Consider the following 12,217-nt stretch of genomic DNA (forward strand, 5'->3'; position numbering starts at 1 on the left):
ACACTAATTGTCCCCCACACAAAAGGACTACACAATTCACTACACATCATAGAATCTTTAAAAAAATTTTTTTTAACAAACTCTAAAATTTTTGAACTGAATTGGGTTATACAGTAGGAGTGCACAACAGGGCATGAAAACAGAAGTCCCCTAGACAAAATTAACACAACCAACTTCAAATCAGAGATTCAACAAAACTATAACAAGACCTTTCAAAAACACTTCATTTCATGAACTGCTTAAATTTACACAGCAGCAGGGCACAAAAGGGCATGAAAACAGCATGCTTGCGGTGAGTCACACTACACAAACATAACACAACAATTAATATTAGACAATCAGCAAAACTTGAAAACAGCATTACAAGATGTGGGTTGCACAGCGGGAGGGCAAAATGGGTCAAAAACACTTTCTGTCTTGGACAGATGTAGGCTACACGGCAGCAGGGCACACCCACAGGCAGGACAGCATTGTCTTAGACTCTTAGTCAGAAAATAACACAACTATCATGAAATAAAATACTAATTTGCTCATCCCCTCGACACCTCCATAACAACAAAATACCACAATTTCTTTATTTCTAGGCGCGTGAGCCCATCTGTCAACTACCCCTCCATCACCAAACTTAATTGGGGGGAAACCACTGCAACAAGGTCCAGCAGAACCAATGTCATTTCCTTGGGCTATGCTTTCAGTTCAGCCACACAAAGTTGGAGCTGGCACTGCCAAGGCACAGACCACTGGTATTTGTGGAGCGGTGTTGCAGAGTTCCCCCCCCCCCCACACACCAGCCTCAGCATGTAACTGGAAACATCTGCGAGACATCATCATTGGCTGGTGCCCATCCCCAACTCTTCCCGCTCCCCCCCCCCCCCGCAAGCAAACCAAACAGCAACATTTCAACTTTTTTTTTGTTTTTTCTTTTTTTAAAGAAAATTTGAACTCTTAACAAACATTTCAACTTTTGGGGTTTTTTTCTTTTTTTTAAAGAAAAATTGAACTCTCTTAACAAACATTTCAACTTTTTTGGGGTTTTTTTTTTTGTAAAAAACTTGAATACTGAAAAACATTTTAAACATTCCAAACAGAAGGATCTGACATTTTCCCATTCCCTAATCCCCACCTAAGCAATCCCTATCTAACCTATTTCTCCCTCCAGTGGCAATCCACGTTTCTGGGGCATTATTTTTCAGAATAAATTTGGTCCCACAGGGTCTGTCTCAGTGCTGGGAGATGTTTTGAATTCCCTTGGGGGGGGGCTTTCAAATTGCTGGGTGGATTCCCTTTGCCACTGGTTCCTAACCACCCTCCCTCTACCGGCCGGTTTTAACTGTGTCTACAGGGTTTTATGCAGGGGAGAGCGCGATTCCAAAGGATTGGACTCGCAGAGGATGCAGGCCACAAGTTGGGCTCACCTCAGTCACTCTGGAAGTCCAGTCCTGAAAAATCGAAGAGGCGAGAGTTGACCTTCAGACCTTTTTTGACCTTCAGGAAGGTCAACTGCTTGACTCTCCAAGGGAGAAGGTGAGTGCGATGTGGGCCGACAATGTTGCCCGCATGAGAAAACACGCGCTTGCTCTCCACGCTCTTCGGAGGGCATGAGAGCAGCCGCTGTGCCTCGAGGGAGAGGTCCGGCCAGACCGACTCCTTCTTGGCCCAGTAGCTGAGCGGATCGGTGGAGAGCGACTCGCAGGGCTCTGCGAGGTAGTCCCTGACCATTGCTTCCGCCGGATCCTCTCTCATGGTCCTCACGACCCCAGAGGGGACGAGGGCCCACCGGAGCAGCTCCATCTCCATTGGCACTCCGGTGGTGGCTGTGGGGGGGGGCTGCACAGAGGGGGTGTCAGAGGGACCCGCACGGCAGGGCCCCTCTTGCATCCCCCCTGTCGACAGGTGTCCCCTCGCAGCCTGCCTGCGCCTCACCCAAGAGCAGAGGGCGTTTCTGGCTTGGGTGAGGTTCCCGTCCCACTCGGCGAAGTTGCCCTTTATGCGCAGGTCACACATGGCCGCCAACATGTATGACTCGATCTGCGTGAGAGGAGTTAGCCTGGCAGCTATGCCATGCTGAAGCCTTCTCACCAGTGCGCGCACCGCTGGAACAAGGTCAGCACGGGGCGCGACCCGGTCTGCAAGGGTGGCCAGATTCCTCTGGAGCGTGTGCACCAGGGGAATGACCAGACTGAGGGTCGCCGTATCTGACGAGACCGCCACAGTGAAGTCCTTGAAGGGCTTCAGGACCTCCACTGTCTGGGTGACAGTGAGCCAATCCTCCCGGCTGAACTCACCCACCTGACTCGCACTGCGGCTCTCGGAGAGCCACGAGTGGAGTGTGGCCTGCTGCTCCACCAAGCGCTCAAGCATGGCGCAGGTGGAGTTCCAGCGAGTGCTCACGTCAGTGATCAGAGCGTGATCCGGCACACCTGTCCTGACCTGTGTCTGGCGCAGTTCGTGCATGGCTTTCACGCTGCGTGAGAAGTGACTTGTGAGCCTCTGACATTTCTGGATCAGTAACTGGAGTTCATGAGTCCGGGTATCAAGGGGTTCCTTCGAGGAGCCCAACCCCAGCGCATCTCTCACCACTAGATGAAGTTTGTGAGCCACACAGTAGATGCACTCTTGGCTCACAAGAAGCGCTGCTGCCCTCATGTTCTTGCCACCGTCCGTCACCATGCATCCCACGGTGGCGGGTCCCTGGCCTACCCACTCTTCCAACTGTCTCCTCAAGGTGGCAGCGATGTTCTCTGCCATGTGGGACACGTCGAGCACCTCGGCGTGAAGCAAGGCCTTGCAGTAGCCAGCCCGGCGGTCTCCCATCCTTCCCTGGCTAGCTGTTCTAAGCACCTTCCCCCAACCCCCACCCAGAACCACCTCAGGTTCCCACCAGTGAGCAGTAAGTGAGAGGTACGCTTGCTGCACACTTGGGCAGGTCCAGATGTCGGATGTGAAGTGCACAGTTCTCCCGGCAACCCAGGACAACTGTGCCTTCACATGGTCCCTGGCAGCCCTGTAAAACGAGGGCACCACCGATCTGCTCAACATCGTGCGAGCAGGGACGGCGTACCAGGGAAAGAAATCGTGGAGCAGCCCTGAGAAGCCGAAGTCTTCTACTATGGAAAATGGTCTCCCATCCACCGCTACCATGTTGACGATGTGGCACGTGAGGCGCCGGCTTGCCCTCTGGATCCCCTCTCTGGGCACACTAGGGCCCTGCTTACCAAGCATCTCCGGGAGAGAGGCTTGGCGTCCCTTCCCTACAGGAACCCGTGGGGGGAGAGCACCAGAGGAGCCTGCCTCCTTCTGGCTAGGTGGCGGCCGTGTGGCGCCACTTGAACTCTCCTCCCGAAGAAGCACCGCCTGGTGGTGCCTCCTCATGTGGTTCCTCATCCCAGACGTGGTGAGATGCTGTGCATCTCTGCCACAGCTGACGCGCTGCCCACAATGCAGGCACTGGGCTGTTCGGGAATCCTCCGTTGTCTGGAAGTGCTTCCAGAATTCGGAGGTAAAGGGCAGCCCACGCTTCACAGGAGAAGCGCTTTTGGGCCCACCCCAAGGCACCTCCTGTGAGGTGCTCTGGCCGGCCACACCGTGTCCCACTCTCGGCTGGGCAGGTGGGGATGGACGAGGCTGAAGGGGCAGAGATGTGGGCTCTTCCACCACAGTCTCTGCCTCTTTCTCCTGCATCCTCTCCTCCTGCACTGCCGCAAGAGGCCTGCTGCTGGCCTCAGAGGAAACTGGGGTGGACCGCCCCAGGGGGGGTCTCACGGGCAGTTCCTCCAACATCCTCCGGGTTCCTGGGGTGATCGTGAGGGATGGAAAAGTCACATGCCCCACGTCCATCCCAGGACTGCCCCTCCTCCAGCAGCTGGCTCGCAACCACTGGAGAAGGAGGAGCCTCAGCAGCAGGCCCCCGCCCAGTGCCAGCCCCTGCCTCACGCACCCGGGTTGGGGGTGGCCCTCCAGCAGCTGCCTCAGGAAAGAGAGTCTTGCGAACCCTCTTCCTGTCACCAGAAGCCAGGCTGGTGAACGGCAGCAGCACAGGGGAGGGCCTCCTCCGCTCAGATGGGGGGCTGCCGCAGCAGTCCCCCTCTCCCTCCCCTCCTCCCATCTAGATTTCTCCCTAGCCTTTCCCCCGGGGCCCCTCTCTGTTTTCCTCTCTGACATACTTTCCCCTCCCGAAATCTACACTAACTAATCAGAAAACCTTGGGAAAACAAAGGTCAACTTTGTTTTCAAGACCTAAGTTACCTGCTCTAAATCTGTGCTTCTAGTGGCTCTGTGACTTGGAGATGAACAATCAAGTGCCTTTTTAAGCGACCCTATTTATGTCGGGGAACCTGAGCCTGCCAAACAGCTGAATTTCTCCGGAATTGAGCTGGCCCTAAACCTCAGTAGGTGACAGACAGCCTTAGACACTCACACACTAGTATGCCCAGGCCGGCCTGGCACCACCACGGGTGCCAGAGATGGGCAGTGGAACCCTAGTTATGGGGACACTAATGGGAAGCCTATTGACAGCTATTCCAAATTTGTATATATTTAGAATTCAAACCTAACTCTCACTCACTAATGCTTTTCCTGCTGAGTCCCTATTTAGTTTTTTTTTAAAAACTACGCTTGGTTTCCCTGTCGATTACGTTGAGGGCAATTAGTCACTGAATACCTACCAACTGGCCTACCTACCTAAGACACTATTTAGCGGGAACAATGTTTCTGTGGTGTGTCGGTGTGGGGTGTGGATGTGGTGGTCTGAAAATGTGCCTCCCCCCTCTCAGACTAGCAAGAACCCACCCCTAAGCCCACCCAAATGTAAACCCAGACTCACTCACCAGTCCTGCAGTCCAGCGATGTTCAGGCGGTCGTGCAGCTGGTCCTCCTCTCCTCCGCGATGCTGTCAAGAAAGGTGGAATCATGTTAACAGAGTCAATAACACGCTGCACACACACACAACCCCCAAAAGTCAAGGCCCCGATCTGCTTTGGGCCTAGACAGTCCTGAAGCCATTGTGAGGAAGCGGTGCCATAGTTAAAAGTCAGGTGGCATGCAGGAACCACCCCCCCACAGAAAGGCTAGGGCCAACCATTGTTAAATCACAACACATCCACCCTGCAGAGCAGGCCTGTGTTTAGGCCCAAAGCTGGCACACTCATTTTTTGGTGGAAACAGTAGATCAAGCCCACCCCATACTCAAGCATAACAAAGGAAACATTAAAGAAAGAAAGCACAACAATCAATACTGAACCCCCCCAACCCCCAAACAATGTCCTCTTGCCCAACTAGAAAATGTCCCTCCTAGCCCAAGCCATAAAAACCAAACTAAAGCATATGCTAGCAGATTGCCACAGCAGCAGCAATAAATTCAAAAAACATTTTTTTAAAAAAAACCTACCAGTCCTCCTCTCCAGATGTCCAGCAGCAAAGTTGATCCTCCACACACGCAGAGGTCTCCAAGCCGATGTCCTCCAAGTGCAGTCCAGTCCAGAAGAGGTCCACGAACGGTCAGCAACCTGTTTGTGAAGCATGCTTGTGAGTGCCAGGCCAGCCAGCAAACAGGCACCAAAGCCAGAGCAGCAGGCCTATGTGTGGGCCAGAGGCTGGCACACTTGTTTGAGAGCCTGGTGGGAAGCATTGGAGGAAGGGGACCAGAAACAGCAAAGCAAGACACACCAATCCAGTTTGTGAAGCGTGCTTGTGAGTGCCAGGCCAGCCAGCAAACAGGCATCAAAGCCACCCAGCAGAGCTTCTAGCCTGTGTAGGCCCAAAGCTGGCACACTCATTTTTTAGGCCTGGGAAACAGTAGATCAAGACCACCCCACACTCAAGCATAACAAAGGAAACATTAAAGAAAGAAAGCACAACAACCAATGCTGAACCCCCCCACCCTCAAACATTCTCCTTTTCTGCCCAACCTGAAAATGTCCCCCCAGGCCATGCCAAGACAGACTAAACTGAAGCATCTTTTTGCAGAGGCAGGCCACAGCAGCACATTGCCCAGCCAGCCAGCATCAAAAAATTTATAAAAATTAAAAAAGGCCTACCAGGTCTCCTCTCAGGATGTCCAGACCAGCACAGTTGATCCTCCAGGCAGATGTCCTCCAGGTGCAGCCTCTCTCCTCTCTCAGTCAGCACGCAGCAACAGAACTGTTCCAGACCACTCTTGCCCCAAATTTAAATCCCCTTCCCCTGCTGCAGCCTCAGCCAAAGATTTGAATCTATTGGCTGGCAGAAGGATGCAGCAGTAGGATTGGTGACTCCTAAAGTCCCCCCTCCCTTGCCTTACCCCCCCACACTCCAACAGTCACCCTCCTCCTGCTCCCCCTCCCCTACCTGTTAATTTTGGTGGGAATCTCAGAATGCTGGCATTGCTTTGCAAATGCAAAGTGCAATGCTATTGGCAAAGCAATGAATGCACCTTGCATTTGCAAGGCAAAGCAAAGGATTCCCTTCCCTCCTTTGCAAGAGGGGTGGGGGTGACAGAAGGAGTGAGTGACTCACTCCTTTCCCCCCTCCCTTCTTCTAAGAGCCTGCAGGAAGCTAAGCTTCCTGCAGGCTTTTGTTAGATGCTTGCCAAAGCAAGCGCCTAGCAAAATGGCGCCCCGAATCGCCCCGAATCGATTTGGGACATGCCGATTCGGGTTTCCCAAATCGATTCGGGAAACCCGAATCACCCTGAATCAGGGTGATTCGGGATTTTTTCGGGTTTCAGTAACCCGAACTGCACACCCCTAATCCCTATACATTTGTTCAGAATTAATTTGGAAATCAGTATGTTGCGTACTACTCTGTTTCATTCTCAGAAATTGGCTATAGGGAAAATTATTACTAAGATGTGCAGGATGGAATGATTGATATAATAGATAAGTATTTCTATCTGTAACCTTATGAAAGGGACGAACAGCTAGAGTGTTATCATTCATTCTATAGACCATCAGGTCCAAGTAGTCTATAGTCTGCTCCTCAATTTTCCAAGTGAATTGGATGTTAGTATTGACGGAACTCATCCACTGACATAACAGTTCCGCACTAGATTTATCTGAGATAATCAAGAAAAGATCATCAATAAATCTTTTAAAAATTATAATGGAATCAAAATGAGGATTGGCATCCCGACTGCAGTAGAAATCAGATTCGAATCGTCCCATAAACAAATTAGCAACACTTGGTGCTACTGAAGAGCCCATCGCGACTCCTTTAGTTTGCACATAGAAGTCCTTGCCAAATCTGAAGTAATTATATTCCAGAACTATTTCCAAAAGGGAACACAAGAAAAAAGTGGGAGGAGAGGGGTCCAACCGATCATTAAGGACCTTTTCAACAGTATCACGTGCATCCTGGTGGGGATTATTGGTGTAGAGTGAAATCACATCCATAGTCATAAAGACAGAATGTGGAGGAAGTAGCAACCCTTCAAGTGATGTAATGAGATCTCTAGAATCACGTATATAAGTGCTGAGTTTCCTAACAGCAGGTTGCAAAAAAGAATCAACATATTTTGCTAACGGTTCTAGAATGGATCCCACACCCGAAATAATAGGTCGACCAGGAGGTGGTCTCTCAGGCTTATGAATTTTCAGTAACAAATATAACACAGGGGTGCGAGGATATAAATTCAACAGAGCTCTGTGTATATTATCTGAAATATATCCCAAACAAAAACCCTTATCAATCGTTGTCCTGATCAATGTGTTTAATAGGATCACCCGGGATAGGTTTGTAATTTGACTGTACTGCCAATTGATGTTTCGCCTCCTTCAAATAATCATCCCTATTAAGTACAACAACAGCACCCCCCTTATCTGCTTCCCTTATAATAATATTGGAGTCTGAAGTCAGGGTATTTAATGCCAGGTATTCTTCCCTGCTAAGATTTTTCCATCTAGGGACAAAATTTCTTTCCTTGATACTGATCTCCTTTAGGACCATGGACTCAAAAGTTTGCAAATTGTGGTTCACACACATGGGGGTAAAAGTAGACCGTCACTGTAAACGCCCACGAGTGGTATCAGGTGGGGGAGACTCACCAAAAAAGTTTCTTACCTTAATCATCAACGAGTCAACTTAAAGAGGTCAAGGCATGTTTTAAAGCTGTCATACCGAGGGGTCGGAACAAACCCCAAACCCTTATTAAGTATATTACGTTCATAAAGGGAAAGTGGGTGGGAAGATAAATTAACAATCAAGTCTTCCTCCCCCTGCGAGGAGGAGCTCTTAAAAAATTTCCTCTCCCCCTATTCCTAGTATAGTGCATCCACCTATTTCTTGCTAGGATCCCTTCATTTTCTACAGAAGTGTCGGTATCTTCCCCCTCAGTAGTATCCAAATCTGAGCGAGTCTCAATGGGGTCGGACTAAGAGACCTTCTTCTTCCCTGGTTCTCCCCACCATGCATAGACTCATCCTGCAGTGTAGTCCCTAGCATTACATGCAGCTGCCGCTGTTCTTACTGGAGAAGTAAAGGATATGTTCTGTACTTTGCATAGGAAATATTGCTGTAAGTTGTTCAATTGTTTCTAAACCTTTAAGACATTGTATATGGTTTATTTCAATGTTATTTATTGTTGTATATAGCATGGTAACTGCCGGGAAGAAGAAAGACGGAAACGGGTGGACATACTGGAAAGATGGAAACGGGTGGACATACGCACAAACAATTTGAGAAGATGAGGCAGAGGGAGGAAAATCAAGATAATTCTGATTTCATAAGATAAATATATAAATACACACAGAGAGAATCCCCCCTTCCTAGCAACTGGAAGGGTATCAGGAGAGGTATAGACAGATGGGAATCCTAAACCATGGAGCTGCTGGTGAGATAAACCCAATCCAGTCTCCCACATATTGGCCAATGATGATCCAGAGTGCATGTGTATTCGTTTGACTCCCACTATTTTTCTGCAAAGGCGGGAGTGGCCTTTTGCCCTGCCTGATCATATAATTTCCAGATTTCACCGAGTCTGATAACAGAAGGAGCAGGCTTGATACCTATGACTTTCTTCCGCTGATGTAGCACTGTTTTCCATTGCCGCAATACTTCTCTGTTGCACAACATGTTCCACTAGTGCTAGGCACTTCCAGTAACACAAGACTAGTGTCTTCTTTATTTATTTTATTTATCGTCCATTCTCCCTGCAAGTGGGCTCAGAGCGGATTAACAGCATATAACACTGGTAGCAATCATATAAAAACATACTAAGACAGCCCACATTTCACCCTCCATCTCACATCCTCAAGATCCACAGGGCAGGATGACTGAGATTTAATAAATACCAGTTGGGGCACATATTTCCCCCCTCCCTGGGAGAGGCCGGTTGGATGATTCGCCTGTCTTGCATGTGCACCTAGTGCCAAAAGGAGCCTAAGGACTGTCTCTGAAATCAAAATCCGTGTTGAGCAGGTCGGTTTCGTTTTCTCAGCCATGCCGGACGCTCCTCTCGGCTGGTCCGGGAGGAAACGACCGGGCACCCTGACCGGGCGGCTGATCTGCAAGGATTAGCCCCCAGGACTCCCAGGGAGGGAGCCAGGGTCCGGGACGCGGCGGGAAGAACTCCCCGAAATCAATGCGGGGAGGGAATTGCCCGTTTGTCCCTATGGAGGCCGGCAGATGTGCGCGGCGCCTCGAGTGCCGCCGGGCAACGAGAAACGGCAAGTAAAAGAAACAGGCGGAAGCCTGTAAACAAGCGAATCCCTTCTGTTTTACAAGCGTTTGTGAAGGAGAGGTTGATCTGAAGAAGACTCGCTCTTCCCCTTCGTGGAGTTCCAGAATTTTGTTGGCGCCCCCCCCCCCCAAAATGGCAGCAAAGAAGCAAAGTCCCGCTCTCGGTAAGTCAATCTCGGCCACCTTGCAGAAAGGGGAGTCGCTCGAAGAATTGGTGCGCAGGGCGGTGGTGGAAGCTATAAAACCCTTTGTTGACAAGCTGAACGAAACTGATCAAAGGGTGGGCTTAATTGAAAGCGAGGTGAAAACCATTAAGGCAGCAGCGGGGGGGGCAGAAAAGTCTGCTCTGGAAAGTGCGTCACTTGTGAAGGCTACAAAAAAGGAGTTGAAGTTGGTGGAGAACCAACTGATCGGGCTACAAGTGGAACGAACGCAGACAATTTTGCGTCTCCAAAACGTGAAAGAGGAGGAAAATGAGGATCTGTGGGATTTGGTCTCGGAACTACTGGCGACACCCGCGAGGACGACTAAAGAAGAGGTTAAAAGCGCCATTTTGGAGGTCCGTCGGGCTTCTTCAAAATATGCAACAAAGCGACAGTTGCCTCGTGAGATCATTATTGACTTTTCAACTAAAAAGATTCGGGACACCATCCTATATAACTCATACAATGCGGATTTGGACTTTATGGGTTTGAAAGTCAAGATTTTGAAGGACGTTCCATTTCTAGTCCGGAAACGGCGTTTTAAATATAAAAAGTTTGCAGCTCTTCTGAGGGACCATGGAATAAAGTACAAATGGTTATTCCCGGAAGGAATATGGTTCAGATATAAAGATCAGGCATATAAGATATTATCAGAAGATCAACTAAAGGATTTTGAGAATAAAAACCCAGAATTCTGCTGCACCAAGAACGAAGAAAAGGAGGAGCCGGAGGGGGGGGGGAAGAGGAGAGCATTGCAACAGCAGTTGCACAGAGAGAATTGCGTCCGGGACCCAGAAGGGGGAGGAAAGTTTAATCAGAATTTGAAATGTTTATTCTCTGTATGATTAACCACTCCATCATTATTCTATGGAGCTATTTTTGTATTATGACAGTATGAAGGGAAACATTGAAGTGTAGTGTTTAGTGTTTGTAGTTCATTCCCCCCCCCCTTTTTCTTTTTCCACTCCCCTTTGTCCCTTCCCTCTTCCCTTTCCTTGTGATAGTCTGGTGTAGTGTTTTGTAGTTATGAAAAATAAAAAAATTTATAAAAAAAAAAAAAATCCGTGTTGAGCAAACAGCAGTAAGGCGTACCATCCAAACTGTGAATCTTATCTGAAACTCTTGCTAGCATCCTAAGTCAAAACTCAGCATTCCTCTTCAAAAAGCAATGACTCTCATTAAAATCAGCCATCAATTTGAGGAACCGCATTTAATAGTTCTTTGATGGTGAACCTTCCTCTTGGGACAAGTTTTACAAATCTTTGTGATCAAAGTTCTTACAATGTTAGCAGGGCTGGCCACGTCACCCCCCTGCCCTGCACCCTACTTTGATCAGACATGGAATTTGTTATTAACTGCTGAATTCAGTCGCCAGCACGGATCTAATTCAGTTCCTCAGATGAGCCCCATGAACGCTGGAGCAGGAGTAGCATGCGAAAGTCAATGCCTTTGTCCCATCTGCCCTCCTTATGGTCTTCTGCCGGGAAAGGTTCTTTGCAAGCAACCTGAGAACATTTCAGCCATCCCACATAAAATGCAGTAATGAAGAAGAGATTGGTGAACCTGAAACAAGGGTGCTTTTTTCATCCCACAGCCCCACAGAACTTTTGCAGCTTCTGAAAAACTTCATGCAAACCCAAGACTGATAAATATGCTGGTACCTGTTTTGCTTTCCAGGAAGAGGGGAAAGTCTCTAGTGCAGATGAAACAAATAGAATATCTGGTTAAAATATCTCTGTTCACTTCCATCAGATTATGCAGCATAATATATTAGATGCTATGAAATACATTTTGATAGACTCTGACACTGAATTTGTCTGGGAAGGGAAAAGTACACCCTTGCATGCAGATGATTGCTAGCAGGGCTTTTTTTCTGGGAAAAGAGGTGGTGGAATTCAGTGGGTTGCCAGCACAGGGGGCAACTCTTGGCAGGAGGTAGTGCCCCTGGTACCACATCAGCGTGCATAAAGTGTGTGCATGCTCCCAGGACCGCACAATGACATCACTTTGGGTCAGCTGGAACAAAGGGGGAGTTTTTTAAAGTTTAAATTGCCCTCAGCGAAAATGCTCACAAGGCTGGTGGCCCCACCCCCTGATCTCCAGATAGAGGGGAGTTTAGATTGTCCTCCACACCACTCCAGCAGCGCAGAGGGCAATCTAAACTCCCCTCTGTCTGGAGATCAGGGGGCAGGGCCACCAGTCATGTGACCATTTTCAAGAGGTGCTGGAACTCCGTTCCACTGCGTTCCAGCTGAAAAAAGCCCTGATTGGTAGACTGCCTACTGAGACCCTGCAAAACTGCTGCCAATCAAAATAAAAAATTCTGAGCAAGATGGACCAATGTTATAAACTGTACAGTACAA

Source organism: Eublepharis macularius, chromosome 2 (genome assembly GCF_028583425.1).
Source record: "Eublepharis macularius isolate TG4126 chromosome 2, MPM_Emac_v1.0, whole genome shotgun sequence".
Taxonomy (NCBI): Eukaryota; Metazoa; Chordata; class Lepidosauria; order Squamata; family Eublepharidae; genus Eublepharis; species Eublepharis macularius.